Source organism: Anopheles funestus, chromosome 2RL, assembly GCF_943734845.2.
Source record: "Anopheles funestus chromosome 2RL, idAnoFuneDA-416_04, whole genome shotgun sequence".
In the NCBI taxonomy this organism is placed as follows: Eukaryota; Metazoa; Arthropoda; class Insecta; order Diptera; family Culicidae; genus Anopheles; species Anopheles funestus.
The window spans coordinates 34,493,422-34,505,569 of NC_064598.1; the positions used below are offsets into that span (position 1 = coordinate 34,493,422).

Here is a 12,148-nt window from a genome sequence, read left to right on the forward strand (position 1 = left end):
CGATTCGGCATGGGACCCTTAGCATGGGGACGGCATCAATGCATGGTTGTTGGCATTTCTGTGTCGCAACCTTGGGCGAAGGGCGGCGCGTTTGCTGTGTGCGGTGGAATCTATCTATTCGGTACCTGTTTCGCGTGAAGAGCAGCCACGCTGCCACAGCATCGTTCAACGCCGACTCAAATTGGGGACCGTTTGGATCCGTTTGGGTGAACAATCCAATCCACGGCCATCATAATCCTCAGGCAACGAACGCACCGAATGGTTTGATATTTGGCCTACGATGGTCCCGGACCCGGTACGTTCTGCGTCACCTATCAGCTAATTATAAATTGTCTTTCGTTTCCATCTAGTGCGACACTTTTCCGGCTAGTGTTTCACCTTTCAGGCTGACACCCGACACGCCCGCGTTGCATCGCTGGGGTGAATTTGAAACTAATCCCTACCGATCGTGTTGAAGCTGATCGTTGGCTCGTTTTGGAGGTGAGAAACGTGCGAAATAGTTCAACTGCATATTAATATGCACAGATGCAGATCACTTTGGCAATCTGACACCATTGCGCTGTTTTGCCTTTTGCGGTGGCGGCGGGATCGCATGACGGAAGCGCGCACAAAACCCCCGGGTAGCAAAAGATGAGCCTGAGATGCTGTTCGAACATTGCGGCTTGGTTGCGGTGGTATTTTTGGCGGCTCGCATTATGGAATTGTACTATCGATTTGTAACGCATGTAACATTGCTTACGGGTTATCGATCGACACTCAATGAACGAGATCTTTCGATTAGATGCTTTTTCCCCTGGGTAACATTCCATCGCCGCGCTGGTAAATGATCACCGTCGATTAGCGAACGGAAGAGTAATTGGTGCCGATTAACGCCAAGATGCAATCGACTCGATGTCGAAACTCATCAAGCCTTTTGCAAAAAAAACCGTCCCGGAAAACAGCGAACCGCGATGACTGTGAAGTATTTGGCGTATGGTGTAATTCATCCATGTCTCGTTGGTGATGGTGTTTGTTTTTAGCCATGCATCTTTAATCTTCTTGTCAATACAGATCCCGACAGGGTAACGAGTTGGGAATTAATTTACGTACTCGTGCAGTACACGGTTCTAGGTCAGCTTGCCCTTAGAGATCTTCCTAAGTGGATGGGAACTTAAACCATCTCTCTAGTCCCAAAAACCATGCCACCAATAGTTCAATAGTGAAGCCGGTGGACACATGTTCTAGGGCGGCAAACACGAGTGTCCGAAATCTCGATGCACTGATTAATGTGCGGTACGTTTGGATAGTTTTTCTCTTCTTCTCCGTCCGCACTTGCAACTTGTCTTGGCAGAGTGTAGTTAATTTTTATGATATAGCACCCATAACTCTTGATTGCATTTGATCACTTCCAACGATCCGAACGTGATCAACATTGTATGTTGGTTCTGCGAAACTACGCCCTGTCATATAAATCAGTTCCATCATGGCGTGCAAGCTGGTGCAAAATTATAGACGATGGTTTTCGATGGGACAACATTTTTATGGATTTTGCTAGTGGCATAAATGTAACAAGTTTTGCTCAAAAAAATGGTCCATACGCTGACACGACACATCGAAGGTTGTTTGTGTGATGTTAGTTACGAATCGAGTGACCTTTTCAAATCGTATCGAAATGTTAAGGATTTCAATTTGTTCGCTAAGTTGTTTTGAAAGCAATTGAAGCTTAACAAAAAGTTGAATGAAAATTAAACCCAACTCTACGCAAAAAATGATACTTTTTTGCGCCAATTTTCCTTCTCGTTGGAAGGCAATCATGATAACATTTTCGTTTTATTATCAGCTAATGCCTCTCATTATTCAAAATATTCTTAACTCGAGGTTTACGACGGTTGGAATCAACGGAACGAGTTGAAAATGTAACGCATAAAGTTTCTCGAAACAACTTGCCATAATTTCCGGTTGTTAAGATTCCTACCAATCTCACCAAGACGAGTTGGGATGATTAATTTTCTGCTTCATGTCTTAGGGTGAAGGGAGAAATTCATTACAAAAATTCAGTGCTGTAATTCTTCTTAAGAGAATAATTTTTTTTTTTTCAAAACTCCGAGAAGTTCGATACAATTGCTTGGTGTCGAAAATAATTACTTATGTAGTTTTAAATTGAAAATATCTCTTCTTCTTGTCATAAGAAGTTGTTCTCCTTTTGTAACAACAATTGCAACATAACTGGACCAATGTACTGGGCGATCTACGGCTTCATCTACAATATCTCGCTATATTGCGCGCGACTAAGCGTTCTGGAAACTTGATTGTCGTTAACGAAGAAAGCACTCAGCATAACCATCATCCGGTAAATACTACGCGAATAAGTACTTTGAACGTGTTCACCCTTCCATGTTCTTCACCTCCCCAAAATCAAGAAAAGGAGTAATAGTGTGGCAAAACGCGTGAGCGAAATGAATGTATCGTTGGGATCACTGGAGTTGGGTATAGTGATGGGTCCCATTTTTTTGTCTTCTCTTCCTAAGCCAGAAGTTAGGGTGTTGAAACCTGCCAAACAACGTCGACCGAAAGACACGAAAGTACATTATCCTTGACTTCCAACTCCATCTCCATAAAGTGGGCAAATAAAATCCAATGTAATATGAATGAGGTTTTACCCGGTGCGCTTGAACGAAGTTTCATTGCACTCAACTCGTGCAGGGGCGTTTGAAATGGTGGCAAAACATGTGGTTGTACCCTGGTTGTCTCGTGTAGGTTTTCCTTTTTTCCGTTTTTCCTGGTGGCCACTTACTCCACGCGGATTTCTTCCTTCCTGCTAGTTGCGTTCGTTTTTTGCGGGGGGAGGTGGCGGTCCAGCCTGACGAGGATGGCCAATAAAAAGCTGATCACATTCATCATCCAACGAAACCCATCCATCAACCTTTGGTTGGCGGCGTAGTTTTCTCACAAGGAGTTCGGGAATTTGAGGATGAAAGTAAGGCAAGGTGGAAAAGGGGGAATGCAAATTTTATGAACTCTCCAACCGCTCTAGTGGATTGGTGGTGTGCGTTTGAGACAGAGAGACAGAGTGTGTGTGTGGGGGAGTATGTTTGTGATGAAGGTTTAGCCATCATGTTTGATTGCGACAGCTGTGGTACGATCATCCGAGTTATGCTGTGGTGTGGTGCTAGCCGTAAGCATACAGCTTGTTTTATGCTTAGAATATAAACTTCAACCCCTTTTCCGACCGGGTGGCAATGCGAAGGTATGGTATTCCTTTCATATCCCCGTCATAAACCTTCCTCCTTTCCTTCTTAAACGTACCCCGGTTTCCTGGTTTGACACTGTACTACGTAGATCTGTCAGCTTGGCTGACCTCGAACCGGTTCGACACGATTGCGCAATCAATGAGGCACGGAACGGGTACGAGAAGGCGTAATTGCTGTAAACATGTTTCAATCATTCATGATTCACGAAGCTTGCAGCTCTGCCCATCTATCTACCGTGTCTTCGTTGCGTACCCATCCTATCTACTATTGAAACATGCACGCTCATTGTCCTAGTGGTCGCTATGTCATTCAAGTTAAAAAAATAGTTCTATAAATTTTACAACCGAGTACATTTTCGACATTGTTACATTTAAAATAACTTATTCATCTTAAAGACATAAGGACTTATGAAGAGTGTCAAAAAAGCATAATACCTGTACCTTAGTTTCGGTGAAAAGAAAGCTAACATAAAATTAAATAATAATCCCTTCAAAATGTCAACTAGTTTTTGTTTACAAAATGTTTGACGTTATTCCGATCTACTATTAACCGCTAAACTGTCACTTTGACAATGTCAAATGTAAGTGACATTTGGTTTTGAATACACTGCATTCCTTTGGGTTTATACACTACTATTATCTTACTAGACATCTACTAACCAAACTCGACAAACTCGAACTTAATGCGTTTCATGGCATTATGGCATATGTACTACGAGACCCATCTGTGGCAATAAATACGTGTACTCTATAAACGCGCACATTGCAGTATCGTACACGACATTATCCACCAACCCTAAAGCTGCCTAGCTTGAAGTTGCTAAGCGGAACTATAACGAATCGATTCCATCACCAACTGCACATACACACCAGTTGACGCTTTATCGTCTCGACGTTCCATCGACCGACATATGCTGTTAATTATTTGATACATGTTTAATGATGACGTTTATGTTGCTTTTGGGAAGTTTGCTGAGGTCCGCTGCTGGGTCGGTTTTCTTGCGGGCTGTCATCACCGAACGTTGCGTTTTGCAGGCATCCTATCATGAGCATAATTCCGGAGCGCCCGAATACTTGGAGCCAACTGGTCTAGATTGATCGCTATAGACGACCGTTGGGACGGTCATCTTAAACCCGTCGCAAACCGTACTGGCGCCAGCTAGGTTCGAGTTTGTTTGCCATATGGGTAAGAACTATCCGGCGAGGGTGAAGGAAAAATGGTTGGAACCATGTCCCCCTTTCGGGCAAACAATCCGGAGACATTCGGATGAATCAGTTCGGAAGCGTTCATTCGCAGTACAAATAGTCTGCAAAATGATAGATTTTCCTTCAGAAAGTTTTTGGGCAGGCTTTGGGGCTTCGATGGCTGCTATCATGGTTCGAAACGGGAATGATTAATTTATTTGGTTGACTGAATGTGCTTTTAGCGATAATGAAATGTCCGCACACTGTATATATGTTTGAACGGACCATTTCTAGGAAAATTTATACAACCCGTGCATTTAAACTGAAACCTTGTTTTCGCTTGTGTGAGAAATATTTCACATTTCACCTATCATAACCCATGGTTGGTAAAACTGGAAATCTCATGGGTAGGATTTCGATAAATCGTTTGGCTAAAACTTTTGTTTGAACTTTTTACTGTTGGGCAAGATAGCTCTTTTTGTAATGAGAAATGTTTACGCTCTGGGATGGACGGCAAACGATACAGATTTACCAAAATCTCAGCTCACTTCTAGCAAGACTTAGGATGAGGTGATAAAGCACGGAAGCAAACTAAATTTGGAGCCTTTTCTCTTAAAAGGTGATCCCGACGTTTTGTGCTGATAGTGTAACATACATGTGTATAAACTCTTGTGACCATCCCATCAGCTCAATACCTATCCTATGGAGAGCATTTTCTCGGACCAGAAGAAGAAGAAAGAGTTTTTCCAGAGCAAAACACTAAACAACTAGTGGGAGGTTATGAACGCATGGGGGAAGATCGGGCACAAACGATTGTGTCCGTTGCGTCGTAAATGCAGCAAATGTTTGCTCATGGTAGAGTTTCCCTTTTTTTTTGCTTTTTCCCCCTACTCATTGATGCAACGGCTAAAGAGAAGTTGGAAATGGGAAAAGGGCAAGTACTGTTGTTTGCTTGTTTGTTTATTTATCTGAGCGAATATTTAACCGTTTGTGGGAATGTATCGGGTTTTGTTGTTCGGTACGATTGGACCCATCGTTGCATCGGACGATTTTCCCAGCTGCAATAGCAAAGTATGTGTGTGTGTGTACTCGTTACTTTCCTACCGTGGCTACCAATGTATGCTTCCGCCTTAGCCAATATGCAATGTGCCTGTTGCAAAACTGTACATAGTGCCGTTTGCGTTCCGATGCGTCTGCAAAGAAAGTTATCAGAGCAATTGCAATCAATAGTATATGCTCTGTTTCTAGTGCCGCGGTACTGTGTATTGTTGCAAACACAGGGAACTAGACCACCGTCGGTGGAAAATGTGTCTAGTGGAAACAGTGGAAAGCGTAGATAGAATAGACGGCTTAAATGGGATCAGCTTTTCACGCCTCCCGTGCTTGAAACTTGTTTCAGGAGAAAACTTGTTGTCTGCGTAAATGGCAGTGCGATGGAAAAGTGGTTCACTCTCGAATGGGGACAACATTGTGCATTGAAATTGAACCCCACCGACGGGGTTTGATAGACTAAGAAAACAGCATGGTGACAGCATTCGCCGGTGGTCAATTGTTTTGTGTGGAAAAAGGAACGTATTTTGTCCGGTTTTGTTTCACGATAGAAAATCTGGTGGGCGTATCGGATGAGTTTGATTGTACAGATTCAATGTAGGTTACATAAGCATGAACAGCAACCTCATTAGAGGATCTTGTTGAGCTTGCTTTCATAATGAAAAGCTAATACATAATATAATACTAAAATTGTTCCTATGGCAGCTGCCATATCAATGAAAATTTTTGGGTTTTTTTTTGTGAAAATGTTAAACCAGAATAAGGTATTATTTAACAAATAAAATTATGTTTACAAATTTTGCAATATAATTTAATTTGGAGCATCTTCATTCCTCCATTAGATTACAATGGAACAATTGTACATACAATCTAGCAAAACTGACTAACCCTACTTCCAATAATCTACTTACCGTGCACTAAGCACAAGACGCATTTCGAGTGTTTCATTTATTATTCAATTAGAAACATCTAATTGCTGCATGTTTCATCACGAAACTGCACCATCATCCGTTGGAGAACGATGTCCAACATAAATAATGATCGTAAACACAAACCATCGTCAGCACGGCGAGCATGAAGAAGCTGATCTCGAATCCCCATAGTGTCCGGCACACAAATTCATTTTACTGCAGTGTGAATAATTAAAGATTTTTAGATCCACCCGTGCATAGCGTTTGTGAAGCTTTTCTTCCCCAGCTTCTCCAGTGACTGTTGCGGAAGCTATAGTGTTTTGTCAGGCAAGAGACGAAACATTTGGAGGACCTTCCGATGTTCCGTTTGGACAGCATTAGTCATCAAATTATCGAGCAGCATCTGTCGGTACTTTTGCTTGAACGAAAAAAAGAAAAACACGAATAAAAAGGAAACTTCCTCCCGAAAAGCACTAAAGTGCGAAACGAGACAAAATCAAATAGAAACCTTCAACTTTAACCGGTTGTCGGTTTGTTTTTCCAATATTTTTTATCACGTTTTCCTTTTCCTTTTTCTGTTCTGTTTTTTTTTTTATATGAAGCACTTTTTACCGAGCGTCGAGTGTTGGCAAAACTTCCTCCAGTTCCGGTTCCGTTTCCGTCTGCTTCTTTTTTTTTGCTTTCTCTCACTCGCAAACAAAACCGCTTCACATAAAACGGGCTAATGAAAGCAATTCCCGTTGATATTTTACCAGGCGTTTTATGAGTTTTCTTCCAGCAAGTAAGCACTTTTATCAAAACCGCTTGCCATCCGCTTGCCCACAAACCTTCGACAGTGGAAACGATCCTCGAAGTGATAAAGTGGCCGGCAATTAATTCCCTGTGAAAGGACGCGCCGACGTGGAATCATGACCATCATCATCAGCTCGTCATCGTTAGGGTATGAAGGATGCTTTTTTTTTCTTCTTTTGGTCTTGTTGAAGGGAGAAAAAATATCTCCAAATGCCGAAACTGCTGGAATGCTGCTTCTTAATTAGTACTGGAAGGTGGAATTTTAGGAGTTGGTAACGAATCTCGTTAGATGGAACGCGAACGAGCGCGAATGGAGACGCATGGTATGTTTTATGAGCGATGTCAACTTTGGCTAATGTTGGATCGTTACAAACGGGTGAAATAATACTTTAAACGATACAACTTTTCTTTAAGAATGGTTTCTTCTTCACATAGATAATTTCTGCTTAAAGTTTTTTCTTTCATCATAACTAAAATTTTTGTGTCCCGAAGCTCTTGTGCAAACTTCTAATGTTAGACTTCTTCAATGTTCTAGCAAAATATTAACTTCCTTTTCGGTAGTCCACACCCGACAAATCCCGACCCACAAAAACATTATGTCTCGCCAGACCAATCGAGCAAATAAATCCTCCACTAATGTCGAAGGATTTGTTGTAAGGATTTGATAAATTGGCGACCGGATTGTGAAGCGTAAGGCCTTCACTCCATCAGCCGCCCCACACGTTCTTAAAGACGGCATGGTTACAAGTGTTGTCAGTGAAGTGTTACGGTGAAGAGTGTGCCTTTGTCACAATTTTCCAACGTCCGTGAACCGCTCCGTGGAAAGGGACGAAAACGGAAAAAAATCGCTCAAGTGTGATTGGTTTACTTCGCCGGATTGTCGAAATGGAAGCCATCGCCGGGTGACGAACACTTGAATGAAAGGGAGAGCGACCCTCCCTCTTTCAGGGTAGATACGTTGGGATACGGTTCGTTGGGGTAGGCCGTTTGTCCGCCCTGGTAAGATATCGGCGTCGGAAAATATTGAAGACCCGTTCGAGAGTGGTGAAAACAAGGAAAAGAAGGAACCGGCTCGTAAAGGTACGGTTTCGGATTAGTTTCCCGTCCGCTGTGAAAGCGATTCATCTTCAGCTCGGTTGAGGGTTGGTAGGGTTGCAGAGAGAGAAAATAAACGGAGGGTCGTAGAAACATGCTGGAGAGCTTGGATTTCGTGCCGTATCGAATTTGGTCCACTGAAATGGAAGCGATGAAGCGATGGAAGAAGAAAGGTATTTTTGTGGATGAAAGCAGCAATGCATTCGGTACATGTATCATTACATGAAAGCATTTTTCTGTACTGGAATTTGGTCGGGGATGCTGTTCAGGTGTGGCAACCGTGTTAGTAGAAAGGTAAGCGATAAAATATATCGAAACGATGTTTTTGAAATAATTTAAACCACATTTTACGTTAAGAAAAAAAATAATATTTCTTTATATGAAGAAAAACTGTCCGATGACGTACTCAACTGGAATTTGTGGTTAAAAGTTGATGGAACATATTTGAAAACATCAGCAAAAGTGATGATGTTTGTTAGCAATGGTCCTCTCGTAGAATCGCCCACACAAAAACGCCAACACATTTGGTGCAGCATAATTTACCTTCGAACCACCCGGTCGTGGTCAAACAAAATGATGACCGAAAAAAAAGTTGTTTCATAGTTGTGCAAGCTGTCGTCATTCTGGCGCCCAACTTTTGCCCTTTCCTACATTTTCACAGGAAAGTTTTTTGTGGTTAGACTGCATGTGAATGACAGCAGCGCGTTGAAAAGAAAGATTGTTCAATAAACTAATGGAATTTTATGAGAGGGAAACAGCGTACAACTAGTTTTGTGAATCTCTAGGATCAATGGATTGTTGTTTTATTTTAAACATAAGAAAAATATTTTTATGTACAAATTTCAAACTCTCCGAATACTGGTTGAATAACCCAGCTACTGGTTGGAATGTGATAGAATTTCATTATCGGAAAGATTTTACGACTCTTTAATAGCCGCAAAGCCAAACTTTATCTACCCCCAAAAAAAAACCCCAAGCCGATGTGTTGAGAAAGTTGATTAATTTTGCGCATTCTTTTCAACACATTCACCCGTGAGAATGCACATCTCCCGGGAAGGGAATAGGACGAGGATCTTACGCTCTGATGGATGAATTGTTGAAATTTTCACCACACAAGCAAAAAGCGAGCTTCTCCGAGCGCGTTTGTTTACGTGTAGAAAGCACACACTGCACAAAATATGGTGCAGGGCGTACTTTTAAGCACAATGAGTAACCCAAGGGAAGGGGAAAAAATCCAAATCCCTGCATCCCTTCATGGTGGTAAAGTTGTAGGCACGGCACACCTTAGCAAAATAGACCACTTCCCAGACGCACGCACGCCGGTGTATGATGAGGTATTAAATTTTGATTGCCGCTAAAAGGTTTAGTATATTTTTCCCTCCACCGGCCGATGGGTTTTCCCATGGGTGGAAAAGCGGTCTGTCGTTGCGTTTTGTTTTCTACTCAGCAAAAGAACGAGCAAAGAAGTAGCAACAAACAAATTTTTCCTGTGAACGTGATATTTCTTGTCCTGGAATGTGTGCGGAAATCCCCAAGCTCATCTACATTCGGGACAGGAATGGTTGAAGTAAAAAAGGGAGAGCGAGAAAAAAAAACCCTACAAAACCTTAGAATCTCCAACCTTAGAGAGAGGAGTGAGCAAGAGCACACTGAAGGAAAGCCATCCGTTTGGGGGTAATTTTCACCTTCTGGAGAAGCTTTTGCTTACCGTTCTACCGATCAAACATATAGCCCAAAAAAACAAGCGTCTTTGTTACAGTGGTGGTGGTAGGTTTTCATGACTCTCGGAGGATTAGCACAAATTTGGCAAACGATATCTCATTGTTTTTCATGTGTTTCAATTTTCGTTCCGTATCAAAACCTGGTGGTTGTGTTTGCGGAACACACAAGTGTGTCACAGATGTGTGCCCTTTCCATATCGGTGAAAATGTGTATCGTTACATGGACGGTAAAAATCTCCCATATTGCTTTTATGTTCCATTCGGAAAACCGTTGCACTTTCTGGTACGACATTTTGTTTTTTTTTTGAAAAATCCTTTTTTTTATTTCTTCTTACTCGGTTGTACCACCCTTTGATGCAGGAGCGGGAAAACCAATGCAAAAGGTTGAGTTGACGGTTGTTACGCTTTTGTATCCCAGAGTGCATGCTGAAATTTTACCTGCTGACTGGAAAACGAACCAAAAATACAAACCCCATCCCTTTCATCTGCTTCCTTGAGAAGGGAAAGGCATATCTTTTATGTTGCAGTGCACCTTGAGACCGCTAAAGTGCAACAAATCCAACCTGCTATTCATGCTTAATCCGCACCCCAGCACAGGACGATGCATTGCATCAGCATTTCACAAGGAGTTTGGAGAAAAAAGGTGAAAATGCAACACTTTTCTCGAGGTTATTTTTTCTTCTTTTTGCTTCACATTGTTACTACCCATGTGCCATGCTGTCTTCGATGGGTTGCGATTAAATATTTAGCACCAGTGTGTGTGTATGTTCGAATCGTTCCACATCCATTTCCCGCGAGAATTCCTTGCCACCGACACCTTCGTTCGGTTTTTGGTCGTGTGACCGGCACCTTGGCATCGACACGAAAAAGGCACGTTGGCCGTTGTTTTCGATGTGTTTATTGAAAATTTATGGGTATAAATTTTAAATTTTCCCACAAAACCGTGCGATGCAGGTGCATATAGTTTTAAATTTTGCTACCCAGCAAGTGCAAGTTTGTAACGATTTTACATGGTATGTGCTCTCGGTAAGTCACGTTAGAAACAAGCTTTCGGGGGGCATTTATTGGAAATGTGCAACGGTTACTGGTGTGTGGCTGGAGCTGGTATGCATAATGGGTAATAGCTGGCCATAGCTTTTGGCTTTTATGGTATGGCCAGCTTCAAGGATGGGATCGATTTAAGGATGACTGGGGTGCAATTATTTAAATCGAACTCTAGTAGGTGGTACATCGTTGAAGGTAGGATAGACAGTAGAACAATAATTTACAGAGCTATTCAAATGCTTTGCTAAAGCTTTCAGCTCTAACCAAGTGTTTTCCCTACATCTACTTTGCCAACATTACATTTTATATTCTTATCAAAGTTTGCATACTAAATGATGGCAATAGAATGAAGAAGCAATGTACCTAATAAAAAATGAAGAGATGATTTTATACGTGGTAATCGTTGGAAGTATTGAATAATAAATCAATTTATTTTAAATGTTGGAACAGAAGAAAAGGTGTTACTTTATTGCTGAATGTTCAATTGAAGTTTTAAGACACCTTCAAAATTAATAACTTAACAATAATCAAAATAAATTTGATGCATCTTTAACTAGATGTTTCTGAACATTTTTCATTTTATTTAAAATATTTTAAATGTCTTCATGAAAAGTAATGATATTTACAGAGTAAGTAAAGTACCACGCAATTTAAAAAATTTAAACAACATACCTAAACCTACAATAATTATTATTTCGCATTATTTTCGAACGGAACGGATATGTTCATTAAACGAAATCATTAGAAAAGTTCTTTGCACCCTAGCTAGTAGCGTCACTCTACGTCGTCTACAGTGTGCAAAACTTCAATGAGAAAATAATTGCCAAACCACCAACCTCTTGGTTAGTGCTAATTTCCCTATACGCAGACCATTGCTCGATGCTGTTGTCACTTTGAGCCGAACATCATTTGGTCGTTTGTAAACGCTTTACCCTAACTAGAAAAGCTTCAACCACACGATAGAAGGGAGAGTTCTCTCATCGACCACCGACCACGACGGTTTAGTGGATAGAGCCGGTGGAGGATGTGGAAATCAATAGCAGTGTAATACAAGCAGCACTCGATGGAGAGTTTTATCAGTGCTAACTGTCAAGCCGAAGCTGGACACTTGACGGGTAGCG

At 41.6% G+C, this 12,148-nt stretch overlaps 1 protein-coding gene across 1 annotated transcript in view; it reads left to right on the forward strand.

Moving 5' to 3' along the window:
• The window catches only part of LOC125761024 (uncharacterized), a 151,638-nt gene that overhangs the window by 36,001 nt on the left and 103,489 nt on the right, over positions 1 to 12,148 (forward strand). The gene's annotated exons all lie outside the window — the stretch shown is intronic.